This window comes from Dermacentor albipictus, chromosome 10, assembly GCF_038994185.2.
Source record: "Dermacentor albipictus isolate Rhodes 1998 colony chromosome 10, USDA_Dalb.pri_finalv2, whole genome shotgun sequence".
NCBI lineage: Eukaryota > Metazoa > Arthropoda > Arachnida > Ixodida > Ixodidae > Dermacentor > Dermacentor albipictus.
In genome coordinates this window covers 69,923,904-69,941,896 of record NC_091830.1, presented here as the reverse complement: position 1 = coordinate 69,941,896, position 17,993 = coordinate 69,923,904, and the positions used below count along the sequence as shown (strand labels likewise).

General features: G+C 45.4%; 1 long non-coding RNA gene across 1 annotated transcript; it reads left to right on the top strand.

Annotated features, from left to right (window-relative positions):
• Window positions 1-234: 234 nt before the first annotated feature.
• LOC135898482 (uncharacterized) lies at window positions 235-8,291 on the top strand. The gene is made up of 4 exons (XR_010563344.2): window positions 235-360; window positions 2,607-2,692; window positions 3,763-3,843; window positions 6,154-8,291. It is a non-coding gene; the product is annotated as an uncharacterized lncRNA (long non-coding RNA).
• The last annotated feature ends 9,702 nt before the right edge of the window (window positions 8,292-17,993 follow it).

Sequence of the window (17,993 nt, the reverse complement as noted above, 5' to 3'; positions counted from 1 at the left end):
TGTGCCAAAAGTGTGTCCTATTCTTAGACGGCAGAATAGGACATCTGTCCGGCGGGATTTTGTTACAGGAGGCCAGAAACCTAATTGTGGCTTTATTACATGCAGTTGCTTCTAAGAGAACAGGCCGCCGCAGTTCAAAGCGCTCTACTTTTTCACTCGGATTTGCTCCACCGCGCGCGCGCGCTCAAGATCGCGGAACAACACAGCACCGGAGAAAGGTGATCCGTACAGCTGCGTACAGCGAGCTGCACCGCCGCCGCGAAGGCCAGCCAACGGAGATCGTATGTCAGCCATCTCGCGTCGCTACGAAAACACGACAGTCGTTCGTCATGCCTTGGATATAACAGCAAATCCTCCACGGTAAGTGAATTCTAACTTAGGTGCACATTCTCCGTATATCTCATGCTATCGCCAGGAAGTCGTCGCTGCGCTTAGCCGACGCGATTGACAAAGGACTAGGCATACGCGCTGTGTCTCTCCATGTCAATCGAAAAAGCCAGTCGTCGCGATAACTGCATGTGATTTTATCACGTTGCCATTGTCCGTAAGAGCTTTAAAGATCGCAAACGCTGCCAGAACTATGGTATGTTCAATAAGACGCCAGGCGAGAGGACGCTTAAAATGGTTCGTTCACCAGCCCGTGATTCCGAGCCTATGCGAAGCGTGATTAGCGTGCGTTTTGTGTGTTTGAATTTATTCAGTTTAGCAGTCTACTGTGTACGGAACGCTGTTGAACTCAGGAATCACATAACAGAAGGCGTCATTTTGCTGGCAGCATGCTTTTTTTATAAATAAACCGCGCGCTTGACGGTGTCTCGCGCAGGGGGAATCTGCGACCACTGAAGTTACGTGCAGCACCAGTGCTAGTTAGAAACTTTGCCGCAGGCATTCAGCTGCATGCTGCAAGAGGTCAGTTGGGCGCGTTATCTTGAACTTACTGAAAACGCATGAGGAATCCATGTTTTATGCTGAAAAAAGTATAAACCCCATATAAGCGATCTTGCGCGCGGCAGCTACAAGCGACGCGATGGAGATGGCTGTCGCGTTCGCTCGTCGCCTACAAGTCGCACTCCGTGCGAGCGACGATATTGAGCGACGCCTCCCCGGTGTTGCCGGCATGAGGGCTGCAATCACGCGTGACGCATGCTTTAGTAATTTACGTTGATGTATTTTACTAAAAAAGTAGCATAAAATATTTCCGGAGGTCTTGTCGTAGGTTCTTATCCTTGCACGTATAAAAATTGAATCATTTGCTCGTTCCGCGCTACAATCGGTAGTATTTGAGCGATGTACATCTAGTTCCGGCTTCGCGCTATTGGCTAGTCGCTCATAGCACTTTCGGGCGACGAGCGACGATTTCTAGATTTCGAGAACCGAGCCATCTGTTCAAGCGACGGCCCGTTTTGTCGCTCGTCGCCGTCGCGCACTAAATCGCTCTCACAGTGTTTATCCCTAAGACTGAACTGTTTTTGCTCATGTATTGAAATGGTGTGATTATAGGTAGGCCTGGTTTTGTCTCCTGTTGCGGTTTTCGTGCATGGTGCGAAACTGAAAGGATGCTTATGTCTACGAACTCGGTGAATTGTCGAGCAGCTAGTTATGCATCGGCATCGAATATAACGGCTGCTGTGTGGAATTACAATTGCAAGGGCGCTTTGCATACGCTTATTGTTTTGGACATGCCTGTGCATTTGCTAATATGAGTTGGCGTGTCAGAGTTATGTCATATGAATAGCTAAATCAGCTTTCCTTTGGGGGTTACAAACGTAATGTCTGCATTTTGCTATTGCATGGCAGATCAAAATGTTTATCGCTTGAATATTTTTAGTAGAGAAATAAAATATCAAAATAAAATGTTGCTTTAATTCCGTGTTACCAGTCTGTCGTACACAGAACAATAGGTTGGTGTAATAAACTAATAACTGCGGTTTAACTGCAACTTTTACATGCCTTCAAGAATCTAAAATGCTAGATTTCAAACTGCAGCAGTAGTCGGGTCTGTCAAAAATGAACTCCATTGTGCACCTCATACATGAAAATAAGTTCATACCTTTTAGTAAGCTTAGATGCAGGCCGCAGTGAACTTTCTTGTTAGTATTGAAATGTGGGTAAGCTTGCCATAACAAGCCTTGTTGCCCTTTCTTATAGGCACATCCATATATCCATTGAACTGAAGGACAATATTTTCATCCCTACTGAGCATCATGTTTGCAGCTATAATCCTCAAATTATGGCTTCAGCAGTGGCTCAACCAGGGATGGTGCGGGGGGCACACTGGGCACGTGCTTAGGATGTGTCACAAGTGGTGTTTGCGATACACCAGGCTCATGACAGACCTATGATGTCTGAAAATGACCAATATTCTATTCATTAGCAGGAGTATTCTAACATTCGTGCCGAACGAGGATGAACTGTCCGTTATTTCTTTTTTGTGTAAATCTAAAATTGAAGTTAATTTAGCAGTTGACTGTTGCAGTCATTTGGATGTTTTGCATGCATTTCACTAAGAAGACTAAGAGCTAAGACTTTCTTTTATTGCCATGGCCTTGACTGTCTTGATGTTTTGCACCATGCCCTTGTGTTGACTTGCATATGATATTTTTCAGGCACCCGCTTTATATAACTCAAGAAGGCAGCTGCAAGGACACGAGGATGTGAAAGAGCCAGTGCAGCGTGACTTCACGTAGTGCACGTACGTAGTCACGTAGTGCGTAATGCCAAAAAATCAAAATACATTGGCATGCAATTTGGACAAGAAAACTAGTATGTGGGTATATTGGGTGTACCATTTGACCAAATGTAAACAAAATCAAGATACAGTATGTTACACCAAGATGAAAATTCTCACGTGCTCCAGGCAGTCATCTTAACATGGTATATTTATGTAATGTCTTGGATTGGAAAGTCAAATCAAGTATGTTCTCTGGAGACAAACACATAGCAGCAAGTGTCATCGAAAAGTTAGAAATGTGTTTTAAAAAAGCTGATCAGTTCTGAGAAGTGACTGCTTTTTGTCTTGCCTCTCAACAGATACATCCATGTGATAAAAAAATAGTGGTACAATGAAATTGCATATTTGCTTAGTGACATGATACATACTTTCAATGAGCACGGTGCCTGTGTATACTATAAAAAGCAACAGCCCATGCTTGGTTAGGTTAGGCCCACTACAACATGCAGGCATGGGTGATTGGCGCTTTTTTTATTTCTGTGTCGTAAGGTTTATTGACGTGCGTATAAGTGCAATGGCACGCAGTATGGCTAGTACAGAAAAAAAAGGGGGGGGGCAGAAGGAGGAGTGCACTTGGCACTGTATATGTATGTGTGAATTCGGTTTTCTTTGTATGTGTCGGCTCACTGACACAAACAGTGCAAAAATCAGTTGTACCATGAGGCTGATGACGCCTTCTGCTGCTAGAAATGCGGCACTTCATATTTTATAGTACTGCATGACATTTAAATCAAAGCTAGCACATAAGATGATCAAGAAAACTAACCGCTGTTATAGCTGTTTTCCTCAAAGAAAGCTTGTCCTTTATGGACTGTGTTATTCTGAGCTCTCCACCGATGTTTCAGTAGTATTATCCCTTAGTGAGTGTGAGATTGGGGGCAATTAAACGTGTTAGTCTTTAAGTGGTGTCCTAATTATGTGTATTTGTTCCAACAAAGTTGTCTAGCTTACTTTATTGTGTAGTGTAAAGCTTATGAAACCATCAGCAACTAGTGAGTTGCTAACATGCATATGCATTTCTCACTCTACAGGTGGCACTTGGCTGTACCGCTGCAGTGCTGCGGAAATTGCCAGCACCAGCGGCTTTGAAACAGCTGTTTCACAGCATGTCGGTATGTGCTAATCTATAGCTTTGTTGGGATGAGTTAGTATTATGGACCACTGCTACTCTGTATTGTGACAGATCCATATGATAAGTGATGTAATGGGCACAGTGAAAACATGTGAATGTTTTACTATGGTACATAAAAAGGCTCTCCTTTTCGTCACTGGAGCAGGAGAGAAGAGCATGCAGGCACTCCTGAATGTACATATATTTCAAAACATGAGAGAGACATATATATATATATATATACACACACAATTAAACTAAAATCAGGGACATTCCATCTTTCATTTTGAATTGACTTGTACAGCGCAGAAATACAACACAGACCACAGAGAAGCCCGCATGTTAACAGGTATGATACACACAATAATTCCACAGATTTGGTACTTCAGGTGTGCTTTTTTACGCAAGGGGGAAGGGAAAGGGGATAAAACCAGAAAAAAGAGTGGAGTGGAAAATAAAGGAATCGTGCCAAAAAGCATGAGAAACATTGTGAAGCCAGGATCGCCAGCAGGACATTTAAAAAGCACTGATAAAATTACATACAGGGCAACCTTACGTATTGTTTGTTTCAATCAACTCGGATCACATGCAGCCATTACTGCAATCAAGTTGTTTCCTTATGTCATGAGGGAATGATGCGGGCCCAAAAAACTGTTTAGAGAGCTGAAGGATTATGTTCCATGCTTGCCTCATTACCTGCTTTTTATCATATTATTATCAGCTGCTTATGTTAGGGACAAAAAGTAAGAGTACGAGCTTTTTCCTAATTCGCCATTCCACACAGCATGTCTTTGTGACTATATGTACATGCAGATGATCCATAGATGAAAAATATTCAGTACAGTAGAATCTCATTACAAGATACACTTGGTTGTAAGAGACATCTGAGAATGGTTTGGTTGGTTTGCCACATTAACGACACTGTACAGAAGAGTCACCTTTGTTACTAACGACTTTTTAAGTATTCACTACTTCGAAGGGACACAACCCAGACACATTCACTTCATGCACCTTGTGTGCTTCGAAGGGCGTAAAGATCACTCAATCCTCACACAGGTCAAGTGCGCATGTCTCTTTAGCATGAACTAGAAAAGGAGGGCAACGAGGACAGTGCAGGGCAGAAAGTGTCGACAGTTGAAGCTGACGAGCGTCTAAGAGCACCTCAAAGGCACTGCGAGCAACAAGGCTTGCAACGTGAAGTGTTTAACTTCCAGAAGTTAGGAAGGAAGCTAACACAATCTACAGTCACTAGAAAGCTGTGAATGTCTTCTTTAAAGGGCCCCTAAACCACCGAGGTTGAAATTTAGTTGCGGTCTTGCAGTTGTACATGTTAAGGCAACGAACACATAGCCACGAGAATTTTTCAAAACGGTGCAGTAATAGTGGAGCTACGTGTTTGATTATCGAAAAGTAGTCCCCGCTCATTTTACTCTTTCATCTGGTACACGCCATCTGGACAGTATCGTCTTTTCCTCGCCTAGTACACCTCCGAATGTTACGGGACAGGCCATCACCAACGAGCTCTGTTGCTGCCGCGCAGGCCCGTCATCCTGCGAGGGGTGGCGCTAATGACCTTGCCAATACAATGGAACTGTATGGTGACTAGTTAAAGAGCCTCATAGGGAGACCCTTCTGTTGGCGTTTCTGTTCTTTGCCCCCATTGGCTGCCCACAATGGCATCGCGAGCAACGCGACGAGGAAGAAGGAGTGTGTATTTGCTTGCAGGCCTTGCCGGCAGTCGTACACTTTCGTTCGACCAATCGACAGCACCGGAAACTGGTGACATCATCAGAGACAGCCTGGTGATGTCAGGACAAACTGGGGGGTGCAGGATAGTTCCAGAGAGGCGCACGGGGTCGTTTTCGTCATATTGTGATGCTCCCACAGTGCTACGCACTGTGGCGTTTGGCGTCATCAATTGTGACGGCATTCTGATTTTGATGCGCATGTTTACTTGAAATGTTCAAAAAATGTCAAGAAGTGGTTTAGGGGCCCTTTAAGCCATCCTGAGCAATTATTCCTTCAGATATATCTAAACATACTTTAGTGATGATGCATAATAAGGTGATCTAGTCTGGCTCCTCAGTGTTTTAAAATTTTTGGTTTCGAGAGACATGTTTCCCGTGCCTCTTGAGTATCTCTTCTAATGAGGCTTAACTGTAATGTACACACAATTATGTAACTCCTCCTGCAAGTATTATTCCTTAAGCCTGGTCACTGATGTGCAAAGCTTGTGGTTAAGTTTTGATGTCCGTACTTTTTAGAGCTATGTTTATTAATTCAGGCTGTTCTTATTGGTTCTTCGATGCAGGAGACAATGCCTACGAAATTATTGGCCCTGATGACGAGAGCCCTCAAGGGGCAAACGACATCTCTGTTGCAGAAGTGAGCCCGATACCACCTGAAGTTACCATGACAGGTGGCACAGCAGCAATAGATACAGAGACGGCCATGTCTACTGCAGCTGCAACAGTGTACGAGGCAAGCAGCAGTGTGTCAGCATCAGCAGCAGTGTCAGAAGGAACCGCACCAGGCCTGGTAGAGCAACATGTGTGCTATCACTGTGACTTTTTTTGTCGTGCATACAACTCATTTGCTCAACATACAAAAGCTTTTCACCACGACTGCGAGCCAGTGTTCTTGTGCAGCAAGTGCAAGACTAAGTTAGGTATTATAACACAGTACAAGCATCACTTTAAAATATGCAAACATATTACAGTTGTTGCCTCCCCAGCCAGGCCACATAGCGACAACAACGTGGAACACATGGTGGGACACATCTCTTCCCCATTAGAAGATAGTAGAGACTGTCAGTGTTGTTGCTAGATTAACTGGTCTTTGGAGGCAACTAGAAGGACAACACAGGTGTCATAAGATTGTTGTTTATGTTGTTGTTGAAGAGGTAAAAAAGAAGTTTGATGCAGCTGAAGTGCTAACTGATATTGAGCAAATCAAAAACAACCATCTGAGAAAGCAACACTATCGAAATTTGGGTATCTATGTGCCGCCAACTCTGGCAAAGATGGCATAGGACAGAAGTGTGATGAAAATCACACAGACACTGCTGTTCCATCACTGGTCACATTGAGCACTGACTTGTAGGGCAAGAGAGTCAACTGAAACGAACATTATGGCATAGTGTCATGCTCCCATGTGACCACTTTCCATGTTATTTTGCATGATACAGCTCAACCTCTAGAAACGAGACTGCAACTTGTCTGTAAAAAGCTTTCACAAAAAATTATTCACAACACTATTAACACAGCAGTATCTTCTTTTTTTTGTGGGTTCGAGGTTCCCGGGTGTCCATTAATGCAAAAATTGCGGAAAAAAAGAACATGTGTCATACTTACACCTTTTTAACAAGTACGAGGGGGACAGAACTTTTCTAGTCATGCATCTTCATCATACTATCAAGTTTTTAAATGCCTTTTATAATTTTTATTACCAGTTATATCTGAGTGCATTGTATGCATTTAGCAGGTGTAAAATCAGGTCAGTTGGATCAGATGCCTTATCTGCAAGAGAGCCCTATATTCAAGAAATTTGAATTAAAATAGGTACGTTAGAGACGCAGTCTTTGAGCACTTTATTGTGTATGGTTTAAGCATTGCTCAATACTTTTGTGGATGGCAGTTTCAACCGGCACAGCACTGCGTTTTGTCACGGTCACGTGTCTTCAAAGCGGTGTTTACCATTTGTGTTGATCTGTTTGTGTATTCATAGAGCAAGTTTTTAATTTATTTTTTCCGCATTCTTGTTGCACTAAGCTTGTATAAGGCAGTTACAAAATGGGCGTGACTATAACGAACTGTTCTGTTGAGCTTACACTTGCAAATAATATTGTTCAGATGGCCGCACTTCTATGTAGGTGCACCGATAGCTTTGGGTATGTTCTCATGTTTGTATAAAGCTTATATAAGCTAGTTACAAATTGTATGTCACTAAGCATTGTGATATTCTTTAAAGAACTGCTTGGTTGGTTTTACACTTGTGAATTAGTATTGAGGCGGTGGTATTTCCATGTAGGCGCACTGCGAGCTTTCTGTGTGCTCACGTGTTTGTATTAAGCTTTTACAAGGGAGTTACAGCATGTACGTCACTAAGCGCTGTGATATTTTTAAAGAACTGCTTTGTTGGTTTTACACCTGTGAGTAATAGTACTCGGGTGGCACTAGTCGTGTGTAGGTACACAGGGACCATTTGTATACATTATGCTCATGTAAAGCAGTTACAAAGTGTATGTCACTAATCACTGTGATATTTGTTGAAGAATTGCTGTGATGGTTTTACACATGTGAATAATAGTGGTCAGGACACAGTACTTGCGATGTATATTTGAATTTATACAGTGCCAAGACATGGGCTGTATACGTACCAAAAGAAATGTATGTCATTATATTGTTGTGATTATTACTGTTTGGATTTTATTAAACTCTAATAACATTTTTTTTTGTATCTATTGAGGTATGGCAATTTGTCATGCAACCAAACTGAGGACCTGAACTTGTGCATACAAATAAACAGCTAATTTAAGAGTATACTGCTCATATTCTGTGAAACCAGTTTAACAAATCTTGTACTACAATGCTGGAAAAATGACAGCGCTGACAGGGATGTACAGAAAGAGTTTGCACTGGCTGAAGGACTGCCCCACACTGGAGTTGGTAATGTTGCGTTTATTGGAGTAGAACAGTAAGTGCACTTCTATTAAAAATGGGACAGTCAAAGCAGAAACATAAGGCAAACGAGCAGATGTGGCACATTTTTTTCTGGGCCCTCCATGCCTACTACTGCACTTCTAGTCTTCCTGTGCTCTTCGTATAAGCCCCTGTTCAGCCAAGGTTTTTACTCCATGACAGTTCTACTGGGTTCGTAGCAAAATTGAAGAAAAAAAATGCAATGGTTTTCAAGAACTTTCGAGGCCCCGACACAGTAACTTCAAGGACCTTGTGCGATTTTTTTAGTAGTTTGGACAGGCAATAACTTGTTCACCAACATCGTTAACCTTAATGCAAACAAAATAAAACAAAACAAATCGCATTTCACTGATTTCAAACATTTGAAAGACTGCTAATTTGCCTTTCACCGCCCATCACTAAACGCACACAAGGAAGCATTTCAAGAAAGCGCTCAAAGTTTTTCTGCAATAGCACAATTAACTACTTGGACCTGCAACATTTGCAGTTTTTGAATACTGTCTAGTTTGACAGTGTATGTGATGTCATCTGTTGCCTCAGCTTTTCACCACCAAATAAGCAAGTCATTTGTAATTTCCTTTTATTGTGTCTGTAGCTCTCGATTTACTCATCACGGCTTTTCTTTGAATGCCTCAACTGTTGAGCTTCCTGCTTCTGCTCCTCCAAGTACATTTGTAGCCGGTTCCGTGTGCCTAAAACTGGTATCTGCAGCTCCTTTGTAATTTCAACTTTAAGGATGTCGCTTTCCTTCTATTACCTCCACAGACAATTCTCTGTGACATGCGAAGAGTGTCACAGAAGGGAAAAAAAAAACGCTTGGCAATGTCTGCTAAGTCTAGCCAAGTGTACAAATTTAAGGACTTTCCAGTACTTCTAAAAATTCCAGGGTTTTCAATGCCTTAAAAATGGCATTTTAGAAATAAAGGGTTTTCAAGGAACGCTACAAACCCTGGTTTCTAGCACCTCAATAATTTTACAAGCTTATTTTGGCATGGAGTTCGGAAATTCATGCTTTTTAGCTAACGCTGCACTATCTCTACATTGAAGCCACGAGAGCGCAACCATTTTGGAGTAAAGAGAAATACTGAAAGCTTTTAATACCACTCTTTTTCTATGGAGCTTCGTATTGCCTAGTTAGGTTTACGAATGTGCCTGGTTTTGGTGGGCGTTTCTTCGACATTTTCTGTGAGAAGTAGAGGACTAACCCCCGTATTCAGAAATGTATAATAATACAAAGCTCATGCTTGACTTTATATAAACGACGCCTGGTGCGAACGTCCCCCAGACGCTCACTGCCTTTCTTTTGGTGCGTTCACGACTTGCGTCATTTAGATCAAGTCAAGCATGGGCTTCAAGTTACGATGCATTTCTGAATATGGGGGTAAGCGTGCGCAATTCCGGGCAACGCATTGTGCCATTTACACTGAGTAAACGGGGAAAACAAAGTTAACGCCCTATACTCCTAAACTTTCGCGTACCTGTGGTGTGCGTGTATCGTGGAAAAAGAAACAGCGCAAACACCACGACGAAAAAAAAGCATCAACCACACCAGCGCTTCGTGGTGTTGTCCATGTTTTTGCGTCGTCCTTGTGTTGCGCTGTTTCTTCTAAAATGCTCAACCAACTAGCCGGCAAGTCTATCCTGTGCATATATATTGAACACAAGTGTGAATGTAGATGGTCTTCGAAGCTTTTAGAACGAGCACTGCCACCGGATACGAGCAGTGCACGCGTAACAAATGGACACATTAGTCATTTAAACATGCGTGCCAATGCATGTGACGCGGCTATCGGCATAAGCAGTCTCCAAATGCTGGAATGCATGCTCTTCAAAACGCTAACGATCCGCTGCTAATGCAGGACAACAGCTCACAGCGGACTGAACCAAACTCTAAACTAATGCACTTGAAAAGAACGCCTACACGGCAGCGTGAGGCACGTCGAAATGCCTGGTACTGACGTCGCAGTTGACCACATATGAATGCAACTGGCGGAAAAAATAAACAGAAATGCTCACCAGTACACGCGCGACTTAAATTCACATACGTGGGTGGTTGGCACGATGTTTTGTATCCGCGTATTTTCGGAGAACATATAATGCATGGACTGGAAAAGCACTCGATCGTGAGCTGAACGGAACATTTGTTATTTTCCTATGGTGACGACAAGCCGTGAATAGCTCTCACGTCGTCGTCTACGTTGTATTCCTCCGTTAATCGTAGCAAGGAATGGAAATGATGCAAACGTAAACGTATTCCAGTACACAACAGCACAGCACACTGCTGAGAAACTCCACCCACCGCAGCCGATTCCTCAAATACATTTGTTATATATATAAGCTCTAAAACAGCACGACTGAGCGTGGTGGCTCTGTGGTGTAATGGTTAGGATGTGTGCTTAATTGTATAGATACGCGGGTTCGAATCCACGTGATGTATAGAGCAATGTGGTTCTCTATGTGTGTGATTACCTCGACTATTGTGTTCTAATTAGATTATGTGTCTCCTGATTGTGAAATATGCGAAGATACTTGCGAATTGAATGTGAATTAGCTTTTTTTTCTCCGCAGTGGCGTTCGGGACACATACGCATAGGCCGATTCCGAGCAGTCACGACTCATGGTAGGAAGCAAATAGCCAGGAAAAATGACTTTAAAATCCTGCATAACATTGCTCACGCCTATTCTGAAGGCCGCTTGGAATTGGGCCACTGAGTCTGAGGAGCCGCCTAGGGAACGGTGTATCAGCGACCCTAATTTGATCTGATTTCCTGCCTGCATGCGTGGCCAGGACTTCGCTAAGAGGGTATTGGGAAGAGTACTAGCACTCTGTTTGGGGGAGTAGAAGTACTCGGTCTGGTGGAGTGCCATTACCCCTACGATGAGAGTATTACCACTCTGCGGAAGAGTACTAGCACTCCCTGTCGGAAGAGTATTGTCACTCTGCAGAAGAGTACTAGCAATCCCTTGCGGTGGAGTAACGAAACTCTGTCAACAGGAGTTGACCTACTCTGTCTCAAAGAGGGTCGATCTACTCTCGAAAAGAGAGTGAAATATGGGACAAGCCGCTACTCCCTCAAAGGGAGTGCCCGGCACTCTCTTAGTTTTTAGAGTGCAGGTAGCCGTTAACTCTACTCAGGCAAGCATGCTCCATCACTTTACCAACGCAGGAAGTGAGAGAGATCGGCCGCATGTTCTGTATTTCTAAGGGTTTACCCGGCTTCGGGATGAGGATCACGTCGGACCTCTTCCATTCGTCGGGTATCCCGCCGTTCCACCAGCACTCGTTGATGTAGTCTGTCAAGCGGCTCGTTGCCTGGTCGTCCAGGTTCCGGAGCATCTTGTTGGTCACTTTGTCGGGGCCCGGAGCCGACTTGGTCTTGATGGTCTGCAGGACCGCCTTGATTTCTTGCTGGGAGAAATCTCTGTCGAGGTCTTCGTTGGGAGAGCCCGAGTAGTTCCGGTGTTCAACGGCTGGAGGTCTCTCAAGGTAGAGCTTGACGATTTCATCACCCATTTCACGGATGTTTCCTTTGTACTTGTGTCTGAGCTTGGTCATCTCCGCTTTCGCCGCTGTCTTCGTTCCCGACGGGTCGGGAAGGTGCTTGAGGATCTTCCACGTCTTGCCCGTGTTGATGTTGCCGTCCATGGCGTCGCATACCTCGTCCCAATCCTGATTGCATAACTGGGCGCAGTGTGCTTCGATGGTCTTACTTAGTTCCGCGATTTTGCGCCTTAGATTTCTATTGTGTTTTTGCCCTTGCAGCCGTTTCTGGATGGATTTTTTGGCTTGTACGAGGTGCGCTAGCCTGCTGTCGATCCGCGGAGAGTGACCACCACCGTTGTCGTCGTCTTCATGTTCGCGTTGAGCCTCCCAGTCGCCCCACTCCATCTCGGTCGTGGCCTTTTCTACGTCTCGTAGCAGCTCTCCGTTCCATTCCTCTATGTTTCTTATGGGTCCCTGTTCTTTTTCGTCTCTGATTTTGCGGAATTTGTCCCAGTCTACTAGCTGGAACTTATGTTTTATTACCTTCGTGACGCGGGGCTCTCCTAGGGCAATGCTGAGTATCCTGTGATCGCTCCCCAGGTCCTCGAAGGTGTTCTCCCAGGTGATTCTCCCGGCTCTCCTGCATAGCGTTAGGTCTGGTGTGGTGTCCCTATGGGGGCCCGCACCCACTCTGGTGTGTGAGGCCGGCTCGTTGAGAAGGGTTAGGCCGGCCTTTTCTATGAGGTCGGCCAGATTTTTTCCCTTCTTGGACGAGTGTCCATAGCCCCACTGCGTGTGTGGAGCGTTGAAGTCCCCGATTCAGGTAAGCTGCGGATAGCTTGAGCGGGACATGCGTCTAGTTGCTGTGTTGTGTCCAGTCTTTCCTTTGTGGTCTTCTTCTTTACCATGCGAAGAAAACCAGCGTGGTTGTTTGGCGGCTGGCGATCGAGAGGTTCGAGGTGTAAGCGCAGGTACTTCTCTCAATCGCTTGTTGCAGCTTTAATCACAGGTTGGATGAGCCCCCACCCCCCACCCCTATCTTCACCCCGCACAAGGCACTCTTAGGTTCACATCGGTGTCCGTCGGTTGGATATTCAAGTCCACATTATGTGCAGATAGAGCGGTCTGGGTTGGGACATGCATCCGTTCGACGCCCTTCGTCGCGGCAGATCTTGCACACTTGAATTGTGGCACGGAAAGGGTGAGAAAAAAATTCCCCTCCGTAGTAGGAGACCGTCTTGGGTACTATGGGCACGCTAAAACTCAGGCCGGCGCTCTTGGTGTCACCTTTCATGCGCACGTGTGCCAGATCTACTTCACGCGTGCGCACCCGCATATTTGCAAACAATGCTTTGGTTAGGGTGTGTTGCGGAATGCCGTGAACCACTCCTCTTAGCGCGTCTTCTTCGGTGGCGGCGAACACTTTGACGGCGTATGCATGACCATCAATCGTTAGGCTTCCTTTACCTCTTGCTTTCTCTGCCACCGCCTAGTGTTTGGTGGAAAGAAATAGCTGTGTTAAATACCGGGTTGATTCATACGATGAATTGGTCCCTAGACAATTGATGTTGGCAAGCTTCGATGACTGCTGTCACCAGTGTGACAGTTATGATGTTCCGCCGAGGTAGGCCTTGGTGCGGTGTTATGACTATTTTAACGTCGTCTTTCGGCAAGCGTGGGAGTTTAGGGAACTTATTTCCTTTCGTTCGTCTCGTGGTAGGGGTTTCCATAACGAATTTGCTTGCCGCGTTGCCGCGTTTTCGTTCCAATGCTTGTTGTTTGCGCTGACGCGATATCAAAACTGTCTGCCAGTTGGCTCCGGTGTTGAGCAGGTTTGAGGGTGGAATGTCTCCACTGGATTCTTTGTGGTGGGTATGCCCGATCTCTGGAGTGCAGGATCCTGTCAGGTCGATTTCGTCGTCGTTTTTGAACTGACGAGCTCTCGTTCCAGTGATATCAGACTCTCACGTCAAGCCCGCGGCTATAGTTAGGTCTAACTCTTGAGCCGCAACCCGCGTCTCCGGCGTAGCCGCTACCGCTATACCGCCGTTAGGCTTAGCAGCTCTACGGCGTGATGCGGACCTGTTTCAAATCGCTGATCCCGTGAAGGCGTCCCAGCGCCGAAAGAGAAGTCTCCATTGATTCCTCGTAACTTCACCGTCCCGTCGGTGCGGGTTGTAGTTGGGTCACAATGAGATTTGCCACCGCATCATTGAAACAATGTGGACCTCAACGCGAGCCTGCCTAAACTTGAGACCCGCTCCGCATTCCCAATAACAGCGGAAGCGAAGCAGGCCTTAAGCACTCTCCATACAGGCGCCAACCCCGAAGGTAGTGCAATGCCGAGCCGACCCGCGGCGAAGGCGCAGTTCGCCATTAAGGTGCCCACATACACGGCTTCGCTGGTTATGCTTGTTCACAGAGTGGAAAGCCACTAAGTTTTTTTTTCTTTTTCAGTCATAGTCAGCGAGGCTAGTTTTGCACTTCTCGTTTTTACGTAGCCCTTATCTGATTTTGATAAAATATTGTTCTTTTCGAAATAAAGCCTAATTGGCTTAAGAGGCAGTGTCTGCAAAAGTATAGAAAGTTGGGCGACTTGTTGCGGTAATGGGACCTCGGATTGTAGCGGAAAGTGACACTAACCGTGAATAGAAGCGCTGCTTCTGTCTGCATCTAGTCACGGTCCATGTCACTTCGCGCTGCAGTCCAAGATCAAGTAGTGTCTGGATTCTCTCGGATAGAGGCGAAACCAATGTGATGGGCCTGTATTTCGACTTGTAGATTGTTCTTTTTTTAAATATCGGTATTACCGGTATACCGGTAAGACGCCAGATAAGGACGTTGTATTTGTTATGTCTGCTAAAGTTTCCCCAATTAAATTTACTGACTGTTTAAACATCGCTACAAGTATGTGATCATATCCTAAAGTATTTGTGTTTAACGCAAGCAAAGCACTACGGATCTCAGCAGGACAAGTAGGAGCCAGATAAAGCTTAGCAGGTTCCATACACCACGTAAGTAGTGCTGTACAATCTCAAATTTGCACGAGCAGCAGAGACTGCTGTGGAATGTATGGTCACGAATATAGTATACGACACCAAGGAGCAGCTTGATCCAACTAGACAACTCGACTTAGTCCGCCGCTGTCGTCATTGACGTATTGCTTTATTTTATCTCTACTGGTTCGGCACAATACACAGCTTCATAATTAATTGACTTTTGTTTTAGTGCTTCCACCACTTCGCTAGAGGTTATACGTGGATAGGAAATGCACGGAACAGCTACCTGTGGGGCCAGTGCCCCCTGCTCAAGACAGCTGAAAAAAAGAAGCAAACCTCTCATTCGTCGCAGAAACATTCTTGTAGTTATCATTGTCTCTATTAGGAAAGCAAATGCAGGTTCAATGCACATGTTGGAAGGTATGCCATGGAGCGCTACTCGAGCGGTGTGGGTGAAATGCCATAGAAGCATCGGCGGTGCTCGCACATTTTATCCGCTGAGGCTCAAGACGATGTTTAAGTTTATTCACTAGAATTATCACACCTCTAAACTCACGCCACCTTAATCTTTATGCACTACGCGGCTAACAATTCTATGCCAAGAAGCAAACATGAAATCAGGCAGGTGCACAGTCATAGATGCTGGGCTGTCTCGAAAACGAATGTGATGGACGACTATTCTAAATGGAAGAATGTCGTTGACATGCGCGCGCAGAAAAGCACGGCCAGTATCTCGCTGCGCTGAAAGAATTTGTACCGCTTGCGTGACCGTGGCACATAACAATCCTGCAGGACTGGCCAGGCGCGGGCACGTACCCAGAGGCAACAACCGAGCCACGAAGTGGCAGAGAATGGACGAAATGGAAAAAGTGGACTGTTTTATTCAGATGTCGGAGTGCGTTCATTCCCTATCATCCGTTATGGCATGCTCAGCTTTTCTGCAGAAATTAATATTTTCCATTACGCTGAACCAAGGTGCGCCTACTGGTACTGCTTCGTCGGCAATTCGTACTGTTGTTATATAAGTGCGTTTTTTAGTACTTCATGTGAATGCAACACAATAAAACCTATAGATATGTGTCAATAAGTACTTCCGCCGAGGCAGGGGTGTAGCCAGGAGGAGGGGCGCTTATGGGGCTTCAGCCTACACCCCCCCCCCCCCCCCACGCCCGAAATATTTTCGGGCTATCATGCACCGCCGACCAAAGCAACCCCTGGCGGCGGAAATTATTCTGAATTTTGTGTAGAATTTCTTTTTCACGTTCTAAAAGTCTAAAAGGCATTTCAGCCTGAACATTGCGTACTCGGGCTGAATTTCGCGGCAACGACCGCGCGCCGGGAGTCACATAACGCAAGGAGGCCCATGCGAGCGCGAAATTTCATGGGCATTTTGATTGTGAGTGGGCTGGTCGCGGCATCTCGCGGAGGCCAGGCAACCTACGGAGTGCATGGATGGATGGATGGATGGATGCGAAACTTTAATAAGGTCCTGAGGTACGCGACTCAGCGCGCTGTGGGCCGCTCCCACGTTGGGACAGTCAGGCCTTGCCCGACCGCCGCATCGTGGGCCCTCTGGACAGCCCATAGTTGCACCCCGGCATCAGGGCTCTTGATAGCGGAGAGCCACTTGTCTTCATTGATTTCTTCTGTGCCTCGTAACGAGGGGCAACGCCAGAGCATATGATCTAGGCTAGCGATGTCATTGCAATGCCTGCAAGAACTAGTGGCATAGGTGTCGGGATAAATTTTGTGGAATAAAGCCGGGCTGGGACATGAGCCTGTTTGCAGTAATCTGAGGGTCAATGCCTGCGCTCTATTTAACTGGATTACAATTCTGATACTTTATGGGTATAAAGTTCCAATAAACATCTGATGCGAAAGGTGCATTGACATTTCCAAAATCGTTCTTTTGATTTTCAATTGCGGAACTTTGTCGGTTTTATGTTCTATAAACATCTGACGCCTTAGGTGCATTGACTTTTCTTAAGTCGTTCATCGGACCATACAACGAGACGAGCCAAATCAACACACTATCAGTCAAGTTGACAATGCACGCAGCGAGGTCCGATGAGGCGAGGCTTTGTGATGGTTGATTTGTCCTGTCAAGTCACAGAAAATAATATCAATATTTTTTTCACCTGCGCCAAATCATGCATGTCAAGACATGACAAGACATGTCAAGACACGACAGCAAAGATAGCGACGTTGTTCTTTATTTTTCTACTGTGACTTTTATTCGCGACAACACATTGAGCCTCTTCAATTGTCTTGTTCTCGATACCCGCGGGCTGCCAGAATGCATGCGTATTTGTCGTGTTGCCCGGACCACCGCGCGGCGCACTTCGGTGCCCGTTCGGTTTTCTCTAGTCGAGTGGATTTTCGCCTGCCAGAGTTTTCTTTCCGGCTATTTATTCACCGTTTGAATAAGAACGAGACTCTAAATATAACATGTGTCTGTGCCTGCTGTGCTCCGTACTGGAACTTCCACCGTTAAGGGTGACCGGAGTAGCTTAACTTCCTTGTGTGACCGTGCGACTCTACGAGAAAAGATTGTACCAGTTTGCGCCATCTCGGATTTCTGCACAAACAGTAATCGTTCTCAATATGTATTATACGCATTTTCTTTATTTAACATTGAGCGCTCAGTACTTTCAGTTTAAGGAAGACATGACATGGTGATCAGAACGGCATGGCATTCTCCGCAGGCAAGCGGTGGGCGCAGAGTATTCAGGAAAAGAAACGCAAGCAAGAATGACGACTAGTATTGTTTGTGGCCAAGATAAGCCCGAGATGGCCTAAGCTTTGAGAGAGTGCACAGTAACACACCTAATGTTGTAAACTACGTGCCCTCGCAATATTGAGGCAGGGTATTGTCTTTTTTTAGAAGCATCTATAGCAAGAGTCGCTAAACGCTGCCAACAGTATTATACTCAAACATGTCGTCCCAAGATGTTGGAAGCGGTGCTAC